General features: G+C 38.0%; 1 long non-coding RNA gene across 1 annotated transcript in view; it reads left to right on the top strand.

Moving 5' to 3' along the window:
• LOC140501103 (uncharacterized) overlaps positions 1–15,615 on the top strand; it is a 29,358-nt gene extending 13,743 nt beyond the window's left edge. The window contains exon 3 of the long non-coding RNA XR_011966066.1: positions 15,533–15,615. This is a non-coding gene — a long non-coding RNA (uncharacterized lncRNA). The remainder of the gene's footprint in view (positions 1–15,532) is intronic.
• The last annotated feature ends 3,469 nt before the right edge of the window (positions 15,616–19,084 follow it).

The raw sequence follows: 19,084 nt of genomic DNA on the forward strand, positions 1-19,084 counted from the left end.
GGACCTCTTTTTCCATTTGAGTTAGCCTCTTTTTAAAGGTGTTATTTTCTTCAGCATTTTTTTGGTGCTCCTTTAGCAAGCTGCTAACTCTCTTTTTGAACTCTTCTACTGTCTGAGCTCAGTTTGCCTTGTTATTCCTCATCAGAAAGGATGGGAGGACATACCTATTCACCAAGAAAGTAACCTTCTATGGTCTTATTTTTTTTTTTCCCTTTTTTGGGCATTTCCCCTGCCAGTTACTTGATTTCTAAATCCTTTGTCAAGAGGAAGGTCCTATTTCCCCTTCTCTTCCCAGTATCATGTTCAAGGCTGAGATTGGACTCAGCTGCTCAATTCCCCAGGGGCTTTGGGTGGGGGCGGGGCCATCAGGGAGGGCTGAGGTTCAGATCTGTTGCTTCCTACCGCCAGAGGCTTTAAGCCTGGACTGCCTGGACTATGGACCCAGGTTGTTTTCTGGCCACCATAACTGCCTGCAGTCTGTTGCTGCTGTTGCTGCCATCAGAAACTCCATTTCCCTCTGGCCCTGCTGGGAAAGCCTTCCCACACTGACCTTTGGAGCTTTCTTTGTTGCTTGTGGGTTGAGGTATCTGGGACCCTACTTGCTGGGAGCTCTGCCCTGGAGGTCTGTTCAGGTCCTTTTCCTCCCAGTGCTGCATGGCCAGGGCTGGACTCTGCTCTGCTCAGCATCCCATGAGATAGACCTTTCTTGTTGGCCTTCCAGGTTACCTTTGGCTGGAAACCTCTTTCACTCTGTTGTTCTGTGGCTTCTGCTGCTCTAGAATTTGTTGAGAGTCATTTTTTACAGGTATTCTGTGGGCTGTGGGGGAAGCACTAGAGTATATGCATCTTTCTACTCTGCCATCTTGACTCCGCCCCCTGACTTGGCTATTTTCAACAATACAGTGATTTAAGTTAATTTCTAAGGACCCATGATGAAAAATGCTATCCACCTCTAGAGAAAAAGCTGATATTGTCTGACTACAGACTGAAGCTTTCTTTCTTTCTTTTCCTCCCTCCCTCCTTTCCTTCCTTCCTTCCTCCTTCTTTCCTTCCTTCCTTTCTTCCTTCCCCCTTCCTTTCCTATTCTTCTTGTACAAAATGTTTTACATGATTGCATATGTATAACATATCAGATTGCTTACCTTCTCAGAGGGGATGAGAAGAGAGAGGGAGGGATAGAATTTGGAATTCAACAAGTGTTGAAAATTGTTTTTACATGTAATTGGGAGAAAAAACCATATATTATTAAAAACAACCTGCCTGTTTATATCCTTTCACCATTTATCCCTTAGAGAATGACTTGTAGTCTTATAAATTTGAATTAATTTTCTATATATTTGAGAAATGAGGCCTTTATCAGAGAATCTTGTTCTAAAAATTCTCCCCTCCCAGTTGTCTGCTTCTATTCTAATCTTGGCTGCATTGGTTTTGTTTATACAAACCCTTTTTAATTTAATGAAACCAAAATTATCTATTTTTTATCCTGTAATATTCTCTGTCTCTTGTTTAGTCATAACTTCTTCCCTTGTCCATAGATCTGACAGGTAAACTATTCCATGGTCACCTAATTTGCTTATGGTATCACTCTTTATGTCTTAATTGTGTGCTCGTTTTGACATGATCTTGGTATATTATGTCATATGTAGGTCTATACATAGTGTCTGCCAAACTGCTTTCCATTTTCCCAGCAGCTTTTGTTAAAAGGTGAGTTCTTCACCTAAAAGTTGGGATCTTTGTCTTTATTAAACATCAGATACTTTGATCATTACCTGCTATGTATTTGTTACCTAATCTAGCCTACTGATCTACCACTCTATTTCTTTTTCTTTTCTTCACTACTCTACTTTATAGCCAGTAGCAGATTATTTTGATGATTATGACTCTGTAATACAGTTTCGACCTGGTTTTGCTAGGCTGCCTTCCTTCACATTTTTTTTACACCCATGAATTCCCTTGATATTCTTGACCTTTTGTTCTTTTAGATAAATTTTGTTCTTATTTTTCCTAGCTCTGTAAAATACTTTTTTGGTAAATTGATTGGTATAGCACTGAATAAATAAATTAATTTAGGTAGAATTGGCATTTTTATTATATTGGTTCAGCCCACCTATGAGCAATTAATATTTTTCCAATTGTTATTCATGTGAAAAGTGTTTTGTTATTGGGTTTATATAGTTCTTGGGCTTGTCTTGGCAGGTATACTCCCAAGTATTTTATGTTGTCTACACTTCTTTTAAATGGAATTTCTCTTTCTATCTCTTGCTGTTAAACTTTGTTGGTAATATATTGAAACACTGGTGATTTATATAGGTTTACTTTATATCCTGAAACTTTGATAAAGTTGTTAATTACTTCAACTAGTTTTTGAAGTTGATTCTCTAGGATTCTCTAAGTCTATCATCATATCATCTGTGAAGAGTGATAGTTTTATTTCTTCATTGCCCCATTTTTATGCCTTCAATTTCTTTTTCTTTTCTTAATGTTATAGCTAGCACTTTTAGTACAAAATTGAATAATAGTGGTGATAATGGGTATCCTTACTTCACCCCTGATCTTATTCGGAAGGCTTCTTGTTTATCTCCATTACAAATACTGCTTGATGCTGGTTTTAGATAAATGCTACATATCCTTTTAAGGAAAACTCCATTTATTCCTGTGCTTTCTAATGTTTTTAGTAGAAATGAGTGTTATATTTTGTCAAAAGCTTTTTTTCTGCATCTATTGTTACATTGTTTTTAATTATTATTAATATAGTCAATTATGCTAATAATTTTTCTAATACTGAAACATCCCTGCATTCCTGGTACAAAACTCACCTGGTCATAGTGTGTAATCTTTGTGATACATTGCTATAAATTTATTGTTATTGACTTATTGTTCTAGTTTGTCAAAATCTTTTTGGATCCTGAAAACTCCAGACAAATTTGCTTTTAAAAATTTCTCTTTGCATCAAGGGGAAACATTTCTAATCAATCAAGAATGATACATATTGGGTAATATTGGTAAAACTGGATTGTTTCATGAGGTTTTACTTGATTGTGATTCATGACATTTGTAGATTGATGTTAAATATTTGAATATTTGGTGCTGTAGAATCCAAATATATGTGATTATTAATTTAAAAAAAAATCTTTATGACTGGTTATTTTGGAGTTATGTAGTAAGTATGTGTTTGTGTGTGTGTGTATGTGTGTATGTGTGTGTATGTATATGTGTGACACAGTGAGATAGATGGACAGGCATAGAGAATAGTTAAGGAGAAATGATATTCTTTTCTTTTTTCTTGACATTATGATTCTGGAGTTGCAAACAATGCCACACCAGCATATATATTGAAACATCTTTCCTTTTGAAAAAGAAACTTCTTAAAAATTCAGAAAATATAACATAAATTTAGAGTGGAAAAATATAAAAGTCCTTCTATTTTCCCAAGCTATCAAAAGGAATTTAAGAAAAAAAAATTCCTTTCACATTACTTTCTTTTAAAGATGTCTTCTTTATTTTTAAATCCAGACCTTTAAAAGCTTTTTTTGGTTAAGGTGTTCTTAGCAGAGGAAAAATGGTTATAAACAACACTTGTGGTACGTTTGTAGCGGAAACTGATGTAGCATTTAGTGGGTAGAGGCTTTTATGGATGAGTAAATATGCAGCTAAACAAATATACTTTCCTGAGAATATCAAGGGAACCTGAAAGGGGAGTTTTAAGTGAAGAGGGCCTCAAATAATGGAAACACAGACCAAATTATGGCTGAGTAACTTGTTGATTGGCAAACACTGAGCTCTTTAATTAGGACTCAGCTGGTTATTTCTCATTGAAGCAATGAAAACATTTTACCTAACTGAATACCTTCAATGAGGGAAAACCTTTTACCTCTTGAGGCAGTCCATTCAACTTCTGGACAACCTTCATTGTTAGGAAGTCTTGCCTTGCTTTTATTTCATGAATTTTAATGTTAAAGGATTCATCACCCACTGGCCAGTCTATTGTTGATGAGTTTGACTGATGTTTAGTAGCCTCAGATTTTCACAGTAATAGTATTATTTTCACCATAATTACCTTTCTAACATGATAAAGTCTACCAGAGCCTGTATTCAACTGGCACAGTTTTCAACAATTTAGAGACACCTGTGGAGGTGGAGCCAAAATGTTAAAGTAAAAGCAGAGACTTCCTTGAGTTCTCCCCCAAACCCTTCCAAGTACCTGTAAAAATGACTCTAAACAAATTGTAGAGCTATAGAACCCACAAAATGACAAAGTGAAACAAATTTCCAAACCAAGACAACCTGGAAAGTTGACAGGAAAGGTCTATTCACTGGTCTGGGACAGGAACACAAACCAATGCTGTCTGTGCTGGCACAGATGGGATTAGAGAAGGCCTCAGGGGACTAAATCGCTGGCAGTTGTGTGGGCTTCTAGACTTCTCAACACACAAATGCCAAAGACTACTTAAAAGGTCGGGGGGGGGGGGGAGCAGAGCCATGATGGTGGAGTTGAAAGACACACATACGCTAGCTCCAAACCCACAGCCCATAAAATATCTATAAAAAAGAACTCCCAAAAAATTCCAGAGCAGCAGAAGCCACAGAACAACGGAGAAGACAAGATTTCTGTTCCAGAGGGACCTGAAAACCTCTCACAAAAGGGCCTTCCCACTGTGGACCCCGCAGTTGAGCCCAGCCCTGCTTTGGCCTCGCAGTGCCGAGAGGAGAAGTTCCAAGCAGGCTTCAGAGACTGAATCTTCAGTGGCCAAGCAGAACCTTCCACCCACGGGCCCCAAAGGTTGGTGAGGTGTATGCATGACATATGAATGGAGCCACGTATGCGCTGCATGCATAGACACATATGTACACGCATGACACATGCATGTAGACATACACGTGGCACATATGGACACATATGTGCACGTATGACACATGTGTGAAGACACGCACGCTTGACATGCCCAGACACGCATGTGCGTGCATGGCATATGCATGTAGACACGTGTGTTGCATGTATAGACACATGTAGACACACATGCATACACACGACATTTGCATGTAGATACGCATTGTTGCATGCACAGACACGTGCAGACATGTATGTGCACGTATGACACATGTATGAAGACACGCACGCTTGACATGCCCAGACACGTATGTGCGTGCATGGCATATGCATGTAGACACGTGTGTTGCATGTATAGACACATGTAGACACACATGTATACACACGACATTTGCATGTAGATACGCATTGTTGCATGCACAGACACGTGCAGACATGTATGTGCACGTATGACACATGTATGAAGACATGCACGCTTGACATGCCCAGACACGTATGTGCGTGCATGGCATATGCATGTAGACACGTGTGTTGCATGTATAGACACATGTAGACACACATGTATACACACGACATTTGCATGTAGATACGCATTGTTGCATGCACAGACACGTGCAGACATGTATGTGCACGTATGACACATGTATGAAGACATGCACTCACGGCATGGCCAGACAAGTATGTGTGCGCATGACATATGCATGTAGACACACATGTGTTGCATGTGTATACACATGTGCACACACGACATATGTAAGAAAGACATGCAAGACACGTATGTGCATGCGTGCCATACGCATGTAGACATATGTATACGCATGCCACATGCATGTAGACATGCATTGTTGCATGCATAGACATATGTAGACATATGTGCGTGTATTATGTATGAGGACAGGCATGCTCTACATGCCTAGACACGTATGTGCGTGCATGACATATGCAGGCAGACACGCATGTGTATACATATATGTGTATACATGACATATGTAAGAAGGCATGCATAGACACATATGCACATTCGTGACATATGCATGTAGACATATATGCGGCATACACAGACACATGCAGACATGTATGTATATGCATGACACACGAGTGCTGACACGTATGTATCGCACGCACAGACACACGTAGACATATATGTATATGCATGACATGCATGTAGACATACATGTGTTGCACGCACAGACACATGCAGACATATATGTGTATGCATGACATATGTATGAAGACATGCGAGCACGACACGTGTGTGACATGCACAGACACATGTAGACGTATATGTGTATTATTATTTAAAAATTATTGGACTATGTAAAAGCCATAATTACAAAAAGAGCCTAGGTATCGTCTTTCAGGAAAGAATCAGGAAAAAAGCCCTAAAAGTGTAGAACCAGTTGATAAAATGGTGATTGTAAATATTCCCTTATCTCTTCTTGTAAGAAATCCCAAAGAAAACTGGTGGGAGTATATGTAGACATATACACATGTAGACATGCATGCATATGCGCGACATATATGTACACACGGCAATGCAGACATACATGTGTATTATGACATACATGTATGGCGCACACATGACACACATCTACACGTGTCCACATGCCATACATACACGCTACATATGTCTACAATGTAGACACATATGTGTGTATGGCATGCATGCACACACGACATACATGCATGACATGCATAGACACATGTAGACAACATGTCATGCATGCATGTGTCATGCATAAACACACGTGGAGATATATGTATATGCATGACATATATAAACATATATGCATGACATATGTGGACCCATGTAGAAAAACATGTCACACCTATAAGTTATATAGGAACACATGTAGCTGTATATGTGCATGCATGGCATGTATGCAGGCATGCACGTGTGACATGTATAGACACATGTAGACACACATGCATGTGCATGACATATATGTAGACATATATGTACGACATGTATGGACACGTGTAGACATGTGTGTTGTGCGTGTGTGCGATATGTGGACACATGTAGACCTATATATAGACATGTATGATATATGGACACATGTATGACATATGCAGACATATATGTATGGCATATAGACATATGTAGACATAAATATGTATATTATGACATATATGTAGATATTATATGTATGACATATATATGTAGACATATGCATATACGACAACAAAATGTGTGATGAATATGAAGAAATGATACCTAAAAATAAAATTAAAGTGTGAGAGAGGAATGTACTAGGTGAAGGAGAAAGGGAGATGTAGAATGGGGTGAATTAGGCAAACCATGCAATCAAAAGCTTTTACTTTGGAGGGAAAGAAGGGGGAGGTCAGAGGAAATGAGTGAACCTTACTCTTGACTGGATTTGCAATCACATGGTGTTCAGAAGAAGGGATAAAAGGAGGTCTTTTTCAAGAATTTTGGATTTGATTATGCAACACAGGAGACATTGGCACAAGACCACTCAGCATGACATGTCCACATCAGAAATAGGGCTGTTCTCTTTGAAGCAAGCAAAATGAAGACAGCACAAAATATATGCAGGATGATGAAATTTGGGATATCCGCCTCAAATAATCACACAGACCATCTGTGCCCAACCTGTGGCAGAGCATTTTGAGCTCATATTGATCTGATCAGCCACAGTCAGACACACTGAAATTTCATTTTATCATGGTGATGTCATTTTGGTCCTTTTGAAGATGAAGGACAGCAACCAACCAACCAACCATATTTTTAAAAAGACATTAACAAGGTGTTTAGGACAGTGAGTTCATGCCTAATCTGTTGAACAATCAGTTGTGAGCCTCTTCATACTTATTACAAGAAAACTTTACTTTTTAACTCAAAACTTTTACAATTCATAGTAACTCCAAAGCTTCTCCTTTGGTGTCTAAGGAAAAGTATGCTAAGCGATTGTAATGGGAGTTGTGAAAAGAAAGATGCAGAAAAAGATAAATTACATCACATAAAGAGGCACACAAACACTATATTAGAGAAAAAGAGGGGAGGGAGATGAGCACAGTTTGATATTTACTTTTATCTGATTTGGCTCAAGGAGGGAACATCAAACTCATTAAAGTATAGAAATTTAAATTGCCTTATAGGCAGTAGGAGAGAAAAGGGGAAAGAAAAGGCTGGGCAGGGTAAAATAGAGGGAAGAAGCAGTAAGGGAAAAAGAGAATAAAAAAGAAGAGGCTAACAAAAGGCAGGAAGACTGAGGGAGGTGGTGGGTCAAAATTTAAAACTCCAATGTGCATGGGAAAGGAGAAAGGAGAACTAAAGCATACATAGGGGGAAACAGGATGGAGAGAAAGGCACAGATAGTAATCATAACTGTTAGTTTGAATGGGATGAACTTTTCTATAAAACAGAAACTAATAGGAGAATAGATTAAAAAACCTAATCCAGGCCAGGGCAAAGTCAGGGTGGTGGAGTGAGAGCAACCACTTACCTAAGCTCTTAGACAAACTCCTTCAGATACCTCTAAAAAGAGAATCTGACCAAATTTTGGAGATGCAGAATCCAATAGACAGACTGTGGAAGATTCACAGCCCAGGACAGACTGAAAGGTCAACAGAAAGGATCTGTTCCGCAAGGTTAGCCTGCAGTGAACAGTGCCACAGGTCTAGTAGAGCAGAGCAGGAGGGCCATGGGGAGACCTGAGGCAGCAGCAGGCAGAACCAGTGGAGAGGCAGCTCAGGGTGAGAGAACAAAAGAGCAGAGCGTGTGACAGTCGCTGAGACCCAGATACCAGCCGCAGCAGCTCCTGAGATTTCTGGGGTCACATAGAATGGGTTTAATCCCTGTACTACATGACAGCTTCTTAAATACTTAAAGACAGCTGTTATGTTTGCCTTTCCCCACCGCCAAATTTTCTCTTCACTCCATCCCTAGTTTCTTCAATCATTTTTGGTTGCTCTCTTCTGGACGTGCTATAGCTATTCTGTTTTTTTTTTAAATGCCCACCTTTAACATAATATTTAGAGAAGATCTGACCAGGTCAGAGTATAATGGAACAGTTAGCTCCCTTACTCTGGACACTCTGACCCTCTTAATAATTAATGTCTAGGATGATAATGTTGATAAGTTGATAAGTATAGGATAGTTATGTTGTTTGCCATGCCACAGTAAGGACTATGTAGTGGGAAAAATAAATTGCTTGCAAACAAAGCTTCCAAAATGTAACAGATAGGGTTGAGAAAAAACGTCCCAGATGAGCAGTCCAAATTATGTGATAACAAGGTGCATGTGATGGCTACCCTCTCAACAGAAGTGCTTCACACTGTACCCACTCTCAGGGTTTGCTTGCTTACTTTGACTTGTTTCTACACTAGCAGATCTAGGTTTCTAGAAACAAGCTACTTCCATGCAGTTTCATTAAAATTCTTTCAAGGTTCTAGGGGATAAGGCTGTTGAGGTGCAAGACACACTCCCTACTCAGAATCTTAGGTTTTGAGTTTCTGCCTACTCAAACAACTCACTCAGAATAATGACACTTTTAGATTTTAGACATAATCATTTAATTAGTAATAAGGCAAAAGAAATAATATCACAGGTAGTCATATGTGGGCATACTTGCAGGAACCTGGCAGCAAGGCATTTGAAGGAGAAAATCCAATGTGCTTGGGATAACCCACAACCCTGCTCTTCAGGTTTTGATGCCATTGATTCATCCAGGAATATCTTCACCAAACAAAATTATTTCTCTGTTAGCTTCTTGTCCCTTATACTCACCATTCTCTGGCTTAACAAATCCTCTTCTCTTCTGTATTTGAAATTCTTTCAGTTTGTGGTTATCCTTAAAAGAGTGAGTGCTTCTGTTCAGCCCAGTCCAGCCAACTCTTCAGTTACCAGGAACTCATGGCAGAGTTCTTCAAAAAAGGCAAACAAGCATAATTAGCTCTTTACTGACCAGGATTTGGAGTATTGACCAATTATATCTAGCATTAGCAAATAAGCTGCAAATTTTTTTCCCTCACTGCAATTCCCTTCTAAAGCAGAGGGAGCAGCAAATAGCAACATGAGTTTTGAGAGGTTTCATCTAAGGAACCCAGAAGAGTAACATTTCAGACTGAAACTCTTGTCCAGTGAGATTAAGCCTTTCTTCGCCATTCAGGTATCACACAATTGGAGCCTTCTGTCAACTGACTGCTCCTATGACTGTTTTTGTTCAAACACGCAGATCCAAAAGAACTTTTTTTTATGACCCCTTGCTGTCTATTTTCTTTTCCATCAATTTCTTCAACCTCAGCCTTTGTCTCTTATACTTCCTATATATTTTTCAACAGCTTAACTCAGAGCCTCCTATCTCAGTGACTCATCTTTCACTGAAAAAGTAACAATTCACAAATTCTTCCTAATAAAATGATAGTCCTTTTAAAATAATAACTGTCTCCAAATAGATATGTGATTTTACATGTTTTTATGTGACTCTCTGATCTTAAAACACTTCTATGCAAATAAACTGAGCGAGTACACTTTCACTTTGGTGCTCAATTTTTCCAACTTCATTAAATAAAAGTTTTTTTTCCTTTCCCTTTAAACTATCAAACTGTTTTCATCCAAAAGGCATCATCTTATGTCTTGCACAAAGTGATTTGTCTTTATTTTTATAAACAGTTCATCTTTTCTCCTAGACTTCAAAATTCACTCAAAATCCATACTTTTTCATATATATATTTTAACAATGTAAAAATTATTTTCCTACTCATTTCATGAAACAAAATGTTCATATTCCACAGTGATAATATCTTACATCCTTTATCAAATGATTTTCTTTTATATAAAAGTACTTTTCCCCTGCCTTTTCCAGCACTAAATATTTTGTATGAAAAGGACCTAAAGTTCCTTTTCAGTACCTTACATCATGTTGACTCATACTGAGCTTACAGTCTACTAAAACTCCTTCATCTTTTTCATAGGAACTAATGTCTTGACACATCTTTCTCATCCTCTACTTGTAAAATATTTTTTTTAAAACTCAAGTTTAGTACTTATAGTCTCTGCACTAGTTTGGTTCTGAAATTCAAAGAACAGAAATATAACCATACCCATTTCTAATGTAACTCTAGTGTTTATTAATTGTACGCAAACTGTCAAAAGATCATTTATTCCTTAAAAAGTATACAAAGAGTCATGAGATTCTGACTCACCACCATCCTTTGGCCCTACTCTTGTTCTGGTTCTGGGGAAATTAAGGGTATATGTAAGTGCAACTCAGGAAATTGACTGCGTCCAGAATGATAGACCAAATCAGAATAGACAGGGGTGAATAATAAGTAGACAAAGGGAGGCTGGATTCGTTTACAAATATAAGAAGGATCAGCAGACCCCAAGTACCTTTAAATATACCAATAGGTCAGAGAAGGACTGACACAAGAGGGTTTAGTAGAATTCCTTTAGGATCACAATTAGGGATTCATCAGTCATTGCAACGTTTTTATTGATCTGTCCCTTACTTCCTTCTATGGGAAGAGGTTCAGTATGGTGAACTTGTATGTCTTTATTAAATTAAATGACAAGAAATATTATCTCTCCCTCACCCCTTACAAAGGGGAGCACACTAGACAGCTTGGTGGCACAGTAAATAGAGTGCCAGGCCTGGAGTCAGGAAGACCTGAGTTCAAATGTAGATTCAGATACTGACTAGCTGTGTGACCCTGGGCAAGTCATTTAACCTCTGTTTGTATCAATTCCCTCATCTGTACAGTGGGGATAATAATAACATGTACTTCACAGGGTTGTTTTGAGGACCAAATGAGATAGTATTTGTAAAGAACTTAGCACAGTGACAGTGACACATAGTGGGCACTTAACAAGTACTTCCTTCCTTCTTCTCTCCCTCCCTTTCCCTCTCTTTTCCATCTCTTTCTTCCTTCCTTCCTATTATCTCATTTGATCCTCACAACAACCCTGGGAGACATGTGTTATTATTATTCACGTTGTAAAGATGAGGGTACTGAGACTGAAAGAGGCTAAGTGCTCAAGGGCACACAGCTAGTTAGTGTCTGAAGCCAAGTTGGAACTCAAGTCTTTCTGACTCCAAGTCCAAGACTCTATCCATTATCCCACTTAACTGCCTCTGTAAAGAAAGTCAGTGTGGAAGAGTGGTTAGGGTACTAGATCTGGAGTCAGGAGGGTCTGGGTTCAACTCATGCCTGACACTTTGTGATGAGGGGAAATGAACTGTCTCAGTTTCCTCATGTTTAAAATGGGCAGTTGGTCTCAGTGACCTCTATGATCCCTTACAGCTCTAATCTGTGATCCTATGGGCACTTACACTAACAACTTCAAAGGATTGTTTTGAGGAAAGTTGCTTTCCAAATCTTAAAGCACTATATACAGAAATATGAGTTTTGAGGATAATAACATTAGAACAACAAAAATAATTCTTTATGTTTGTACAATACTTTAAAGTACACAAACTGTCTTGTATTCTCTCGTCTGATTCTTTCAGTTATGCATTGGTTGTCCCCATTTTATAGTCAAGGAGTCTGAGACACAGAGAGATTAAATAAATCAATCTAAATCACCTAACTAGTAAGGAGTAAAGTTGGATTAGGACTCAGATTTGTTTGTTTTGTGTTAACGTCCAAGTCTAGTGCTTTGGCTATTCCTCTGATGCTGCACTGGGCCCATGATGATCATGAAGGTGATAGGGGGATTTTATTTTGAGAAAATGCTCACTCCTATTTTATTTAAGGTCCTTTAGTTTAAGGACTCAAAGATCATAGGGCTTAAAAGTCTTATTATCATCCAATTTAGTGTTGAAGAAAAAAAAAATCAGGTACCACCGATCTGGAGGGATGCAAAAGGATGTGAATTGACTCAGGTGTGCTAGTTTCTAGACCAAGCTCCCTTCTGCTGCAATTGGATATGAGACAAGGTTCCTGCTTTTTTCTTAGTTTCATATATTTATAGTTCAGTCTGCCTTTAATGTTTCTTTTGAGCAATTGTGTGTATTTGAGTAATAACATTACTGAACTCTATGAATGCATTTACATAATTAGGGTCTAATGGGAACAAGCATAAATTTGATGTGAATCTTAGTCCTTAAGTATTTTTCAATTTACTGATTAATATTGTCCCCTCAAGTGGAACTTTGTCTGCCACAACCTGTTAGGGGGCCTTCCTTTTGAGAGCATTCTATAGCTGAAATGATATAATTTTCAGTTCTGGAGACTAAAGAGGAATAGATAAGTAATTTTGTTAAATCTGTTTTCCAAATTGAATGAGACAGAAGTTTGGGCTTATGAACTTATGAAATCTTACAGTTTCCTACATCACTATCTGCATAAAGTGAAACTTGCCAATTTTAGCTTTAGGGTCATCCATTAGCCTCACTCAGCCTAGTTATCTATTTTGTCTTTATTTCCTCCATTCCTTTTAGGCAAACCTTGCTACTTCCTTTGTCAGATTCTACCACTTTCATCCTTGTACTTATTCTCAAACTGCTTCCTGTAACTGCAGTATCTTCTAAATATTCTGCCTCTTGAAATCCTACCTGATTTAGTGGAATGAACTAGTAACATTTACTGTCTACCTAACTCTGAGGTCACCATAATTATTTATGTTATTTCACTCCCTTCTCCTTTTAATTCAGAAATGAGGAGCAGCTGAGTGGGACAGGAGATGTTGGAGGAAGAAAGGAAAAATTCATTATACTCCCAGTGTTACTGCTGACACGTTGAACCTGAAGCAATAGGGGACTCCAGGAGAAACGATACTCTCCCATGCTTTGCTTGGAAGTCTTGATCAGAGCGTTTGAAAGAATTACTTCCTGTCTTTCAGCATACTTTCTATAACAATGACTTCCTTTATGGTTACAAAGCGATTTATTTTGAGTAAATGGAACCAGTTATAGCTCTTTAACTAATTTTACCTAGTATTCTGAGTAGGCTGGCTCTGGATTGTTTCGGACACAAGGGAGAAAAAAAATGCCTCGTTTCGTGTTCTCTTTCAATTCTCCAGTGTGTCTTGACATAATCCTTAAAAATGGAAAGTTTAGTAACAAGCTTAATGTACTCTTCTTGGGAAAAAATTATGCAAGTGTGACAATGAGGACCACTCCCTCTCTACATGATAATTCAGGTGGGTCTATTTGTGGCAGTAGATATGTAGTAAAGCCCTCACAGGAAGGCCATGCTCTGCTTATCTTTCAACTGAAGCAAAGTACTTTTGGGGCACTGAGATATTGTTTAGATGCCTGAAATTGTTACTGCAGTTTCCAAAGGTGTCTGACTTATGATCCATGAGTAAAACAGGCCCTGAGAGAAACTGACTCAAAAATGAGTAGCATGAATTACATAATAAACTTCCCTTCAGCTTTACATGGGGAAATGATTTGGTATAAAATTAATTTAATTCTTTCTGTAGTTAGGCACTTTAAATCCTTCTGAGCACAGTACTTTTCTGGAGATCTATGTTTGCCAAAAGCAGATGGTTCAGTTAATTCCTTCCTCCATAACAGATTTTTTTTTTGGGGGGTAGGGAGTAGTGTGTGTGTGTGTGTGTGTGTGTGTGTGTGTGTGTGTGTGTGTGTGTGTGTGTGTGTGTGTGTGTGTGAGGAGTCCATGACAAAGGAGACTCTTCTATCTCCAAAGGTTGAATAACAAAATGTACTAAGTGAAAACACTGGATGATGAATGTGTAGGTAAGAAGACGTCCTTAACATTGAAGAAAAAGCATCATAGAATTCACATGAGTTCTCATGTTGCCAGAGGTATTTAGGTTCAGTTCTGTAGAAAAGAGTTAGACATAACTTTGCTAAGATTTCTCACAAGAGCCAAAGGCAATTTTTCCACTAACCTCTGTTCCCCTCAATTATTTGGTGTATTCTTTTAGCTTACGTGCTATAAAGTCAAGTACTCACTGAATAATTAAATGAAGAGGTAATGGAAAATTTCTGACATCACCAGCAGTGTGGTCTAGTGTTTGGATTTTGGACTGGAAGTTAGAAATCTTATGCTTTTCCTTTTTCCAATAAAGTTGGAAATTGGGAGGATTAAACAAATTAAGGATCTCCCTAGGCTATAGCTGGGGGAGGGAAGAAGGGGAGTGTGATTGGAGGCCCAACAAAGGGAATGTTCTAGTACTATTTTTTTTTATGGATGCACATAATTTTATGTCATGGGAATTCAAGCACAATAAGCTATGATCCTGAATGGATGAGCATGTAGACCACAGAAATCTTGTCTTAATGACCAAGGGCAGGTCTCTTGAGCTGTACCCATCTAGACCAATGCCATTTCCAAAGCACCTTGTATTTCAAATGACATACTATCTCTTTTTATCATTTCCAAATTTGCAGACTTTTAAGGAAAATTTTTGGAGTTCTCTGCTTTTTCTACATTTTCTTTTAGTTCCCAGTTTTATCATGGATCGTTTCTTTTGCCTTGAAAAGTCCTTCCACATTTCTGACTCCTTTTCATTTTTACTTTTTCCTTTGCTAATCTGAGCATGTAGCAGTGTCATTGACTCTGCCTGGCTCTTTGCTCTGCAGGAAGAGCATGAGTAGGAGGAAAGAAAGAAAATCAATCCTGGCTATACTCTTGTGTCTTTGATGCTGAGAGAAACCTTCTCTTATGCTTGATTTTTAACTCTAGTTATTTGATTGAACCATAACAGAGCATCTAGGGTCTGGCAGTAGTGCAGATAACACTATGGTCTTTTCATCTCTCCAACAGAATAAGGACACACATGATAGATGCCAGCAGAAAGGGCACTTTGGAGAATGGCTGAAGTGAAAGCTTACACAACTTTTTAGTTCTTAGGTAAGTAGGCTTTTTAAATTAAGTTGGCTCCTTATTCTCGGTATGTTCTTCATCTAGGAAACATTGTTCAGGAATGAGTTAATGATTTTTGCATTTACAATCCTGGGACAGGGTCGCTAGCAAGCATTAGCCTAAGGATTAAAACAGGGAAGCCTCTTAAAAGTATAGCTCTCCACTGTTTCAGTTGTATCTAAGGTACTTGTATAGCACTCTCTTGTGGAACCCATACCCAGTCTTTCCAGCTTGTAAAGACATGGGTGTAGCTTTGGTCAATACAGAGGCTTCTATGGACCATGCTGAGACATTGGAAGAAGACTTAGGAAATGCTAAATTTGATTGAATTTGATCGGGTCACCAGGAAAAGCCTGCTGGCAGCATACAATAATGGAATAAATACTGATGAGAATCAGTAGATCTAGATTCTAGTCTCTGCTCTCCTACTAACTAAATCTGTAACTCTGAGCAATAATTTCACCTCTCTGGGCCATGATTTCCACATACACAAAATGAAAAGCAGCTAGATGGTGCAGTGCCAGGCTTAAAGTCAGGAGAACTCATCTTCCTGAGTTCAAATCTGGCCTCAGACACTAAGTAGCTATTTGACTCTGGGCAAGTCACTTAACTCTGATTGCCTCAGTTTCCTGATCTGTAAAATGAGCTGGAGAAGGAAATGACAAACCACACCAGTACCTTTACCAAGAAAAACCCAAATGGGTTCATGAAGAGTCGAACACGATTGAAATGACTGAACAATAACAACACGAAATGAAGAGGTGGTCAATACAGTCTCTTAAGTTCCCATCCAGCTTTAACACTCTATGAGTCTATGGGCCCTAAAATATAGACATTGCCATCTGTCATCTTTCCATCATAACTTTATTCCTTTGACCCCTGTCATTCTTCAAGGGTCCTTATTAAAAAGGACATATTTAGAGATGAGGTTGTTCCTTGAACTACGCTCAGTGCTAGATTAGCTATCTGTTAACATCTTAATGGGTATAATAGAAATGGAACATAGGATGTGGATTCTTAAAGTTGAATTATGGGTTTGGTGTTGGAAAACTAAGATGAAGGAAAGGGCCACTAGCAGAAATACAGAAGGGGTCAGAGATTAACTGTGCTTTTTCACCAGTTCCCCATTCTGCCTCTGAGGCGGGCTTGACTCCTTTGTGCCCAAGTGAAGTTTTAGGTCCTTGATGTACCCTTAGAGCTTCTGGTCCGCTTCCTCTGCTCCCATGATCATCTACAAGGACATCACCAGCATGATGAGAGATGTAAGATTGAAGTGGGGGGAGGATAGTGAATAGTCCCCTTGGAGGGAAAGGAAAGATGACTAGCAGGACAGAGGGTACTATTGGTAGTTCACTTGTTAGAGGACATAATTCTGCTGAGAGTGAAGGAATGAATAACCTGGAATACTGGCATTGGCATAGTAGTGAACCATTATCTCCAGGAAACTAGCTTAGAAAAAACATGACAGAAAATATATCAAAGATGACATGAACTCAATCAGTGGCATACTTAAAAAACAGAAACCAGAGAGTGAAACTGGAAAAGAAATTAAATGTACCTCTGCTAATTAAAAGAGCCATAGCAACAAAACCAAAACAAAATACTTATCAGTTTATAGATAAAACAGGCATTCAGATAGCATAGTGGCAGGTAGATGGCACAGTGGTTAGAATACCTGGACCTGAGTTCCAATGTGGCCTCAGACCCTTCCTAGATTTGTAATCATGGGCCAGTCCTATAACTACTCTCTTTGCCTCAGTTTCCTCATCTACAAAATAAGAATAATAATAGCATCTACTTTTCAGGTTATCATGAGGATCAAATGAAACAGATAATAATTATAAAGCATTTAGCACAGTACGTGGCACATATGTGTTATATAAATATTATGATTGTTAGTATTAGATTTCCATGACTTTGGTATGATCCTATTTATAATTTCTTTTAAAGGTAGTTTAGAAAAGAGGAAGTACTAACAATTTTGTTATACTTTGCTATATCTTTGTACCCAAAGTAGCAATTATGACTAACTGCTGCTTTCTGTTACCACTTACCACTACTGAGATAAATTGGACCATTCCATCTTAAGCCTTATTTATTGATTTTGATCTCGATTTGTTTGGAATGTGGGCACTATTTTAAAAAAATGTAGTATGTATTCTTTACAATGAAATGCCTCATCTCCCAATATAAAATAATGATTAACAATAACAAAAAAACCCTTCGCTTATATTACAATTTTGCCTTAGGGCTGACCTGGCAACAAAAGAAAATCATTTCCAAAAGCATGTAAGATAGCACTGATGACATTGGACATGGCCCAACTCCAAGAACTCTAAACATTTTAAAAAATAACTTGTTTGTATTTGTTGAAAGCACTGCTTATCGGGAAAGCAGAAACCTGTTTATGCTCTTTTCAGAAAAGGTGAAAGTCTATGTATATGTGTATGAGTGCTTCTATGTATGTTGAGAATGAACTTTTCAGAAAATGATTTAGCATCTTGCCATGTGGTAGTTACTATGACAACAATGTATTTTTTATAGTTAGTGTTAAATGATGATACAACAACATGTAAATTAAGAATGAAGGAGAATTATGGTTGCTGCTTTTGGGCTTTGTTATAGTTCTTTCTCCAGGAAAGTTTCTTAGTGGATTCTCAATTATTAGAATTTTGTTTTTGAAAGTTAGAAGGGGTGGTGTTAAGCAATTTGCCCAAGGTCAGACAGCAGCAGAACTTGTATTAGAATCTAGCTTTCCCTCTTTGCCATACAGTACTATATATACAACTATATCACAATGCCTTCCCCAGACACAATATTGCAAAAATACTCATTTCATACACTTGTCAGAAATTTAAAAAGAAAATAACTTACAAGGTTGCCATTACTTACAAGGTTGACCATGCTCAAGTTAATTTCTTGACTAATACTGATTTTTAGCTTAGGGATGATGGATTTTCAACTTAAACAAAAGCAAAATAAGAGGAGAACATTTCTGACCTTATTCTCATTGCCTGAATTGGCAAAACTCAGTTTGTTTAAAGGTTGGTAGATGTCACTCAAGTCATCTGCCTGAAAGTTATGTGGTATTAATAAAAATGAATATTGAATGCATACTTTCTACCAAACCAAAAAAGCAAAGTCAAACAATTTTTTACTCCAAACAAAACAACAAATGAAAATTCTTACCATAATCATTTTGGTATATGTTAAAATATAAGACTTTAGAGGGCAGGTTTTCTGTCTTCTTGATCTCTTTTCAGTCCTTCAGGGTATATGTTCCTTAGGATTTTGTACTTGGGCCTCTTCTCTTCCATTTTTACATATTCTTCATTGGTGAACTCATCTGCTCCCATGACTGTAGTTGTCACTTCTGTATAGATGATTCCCAAGACCTCCAACCTCTCCCAGATCCACTATTAGATATTCAAATTGTTTGCTTAGATAGCTATA

This window comes from Notamacropus eugenii, chromosome 4, assembly GCF_028372415.1.
Source record: "Notamacropus eugenii isolate mMacEug1 chromosome 4, mMacEug1.pri_v2, whole genome shotgun sequence".
NCBI classification, from domain to species: Eukaryota; Metazoa; Chordata; class Mammalia; order Diprotodontia; family Macropodidae; genus Notamacropus; species Notamacropus eugenii.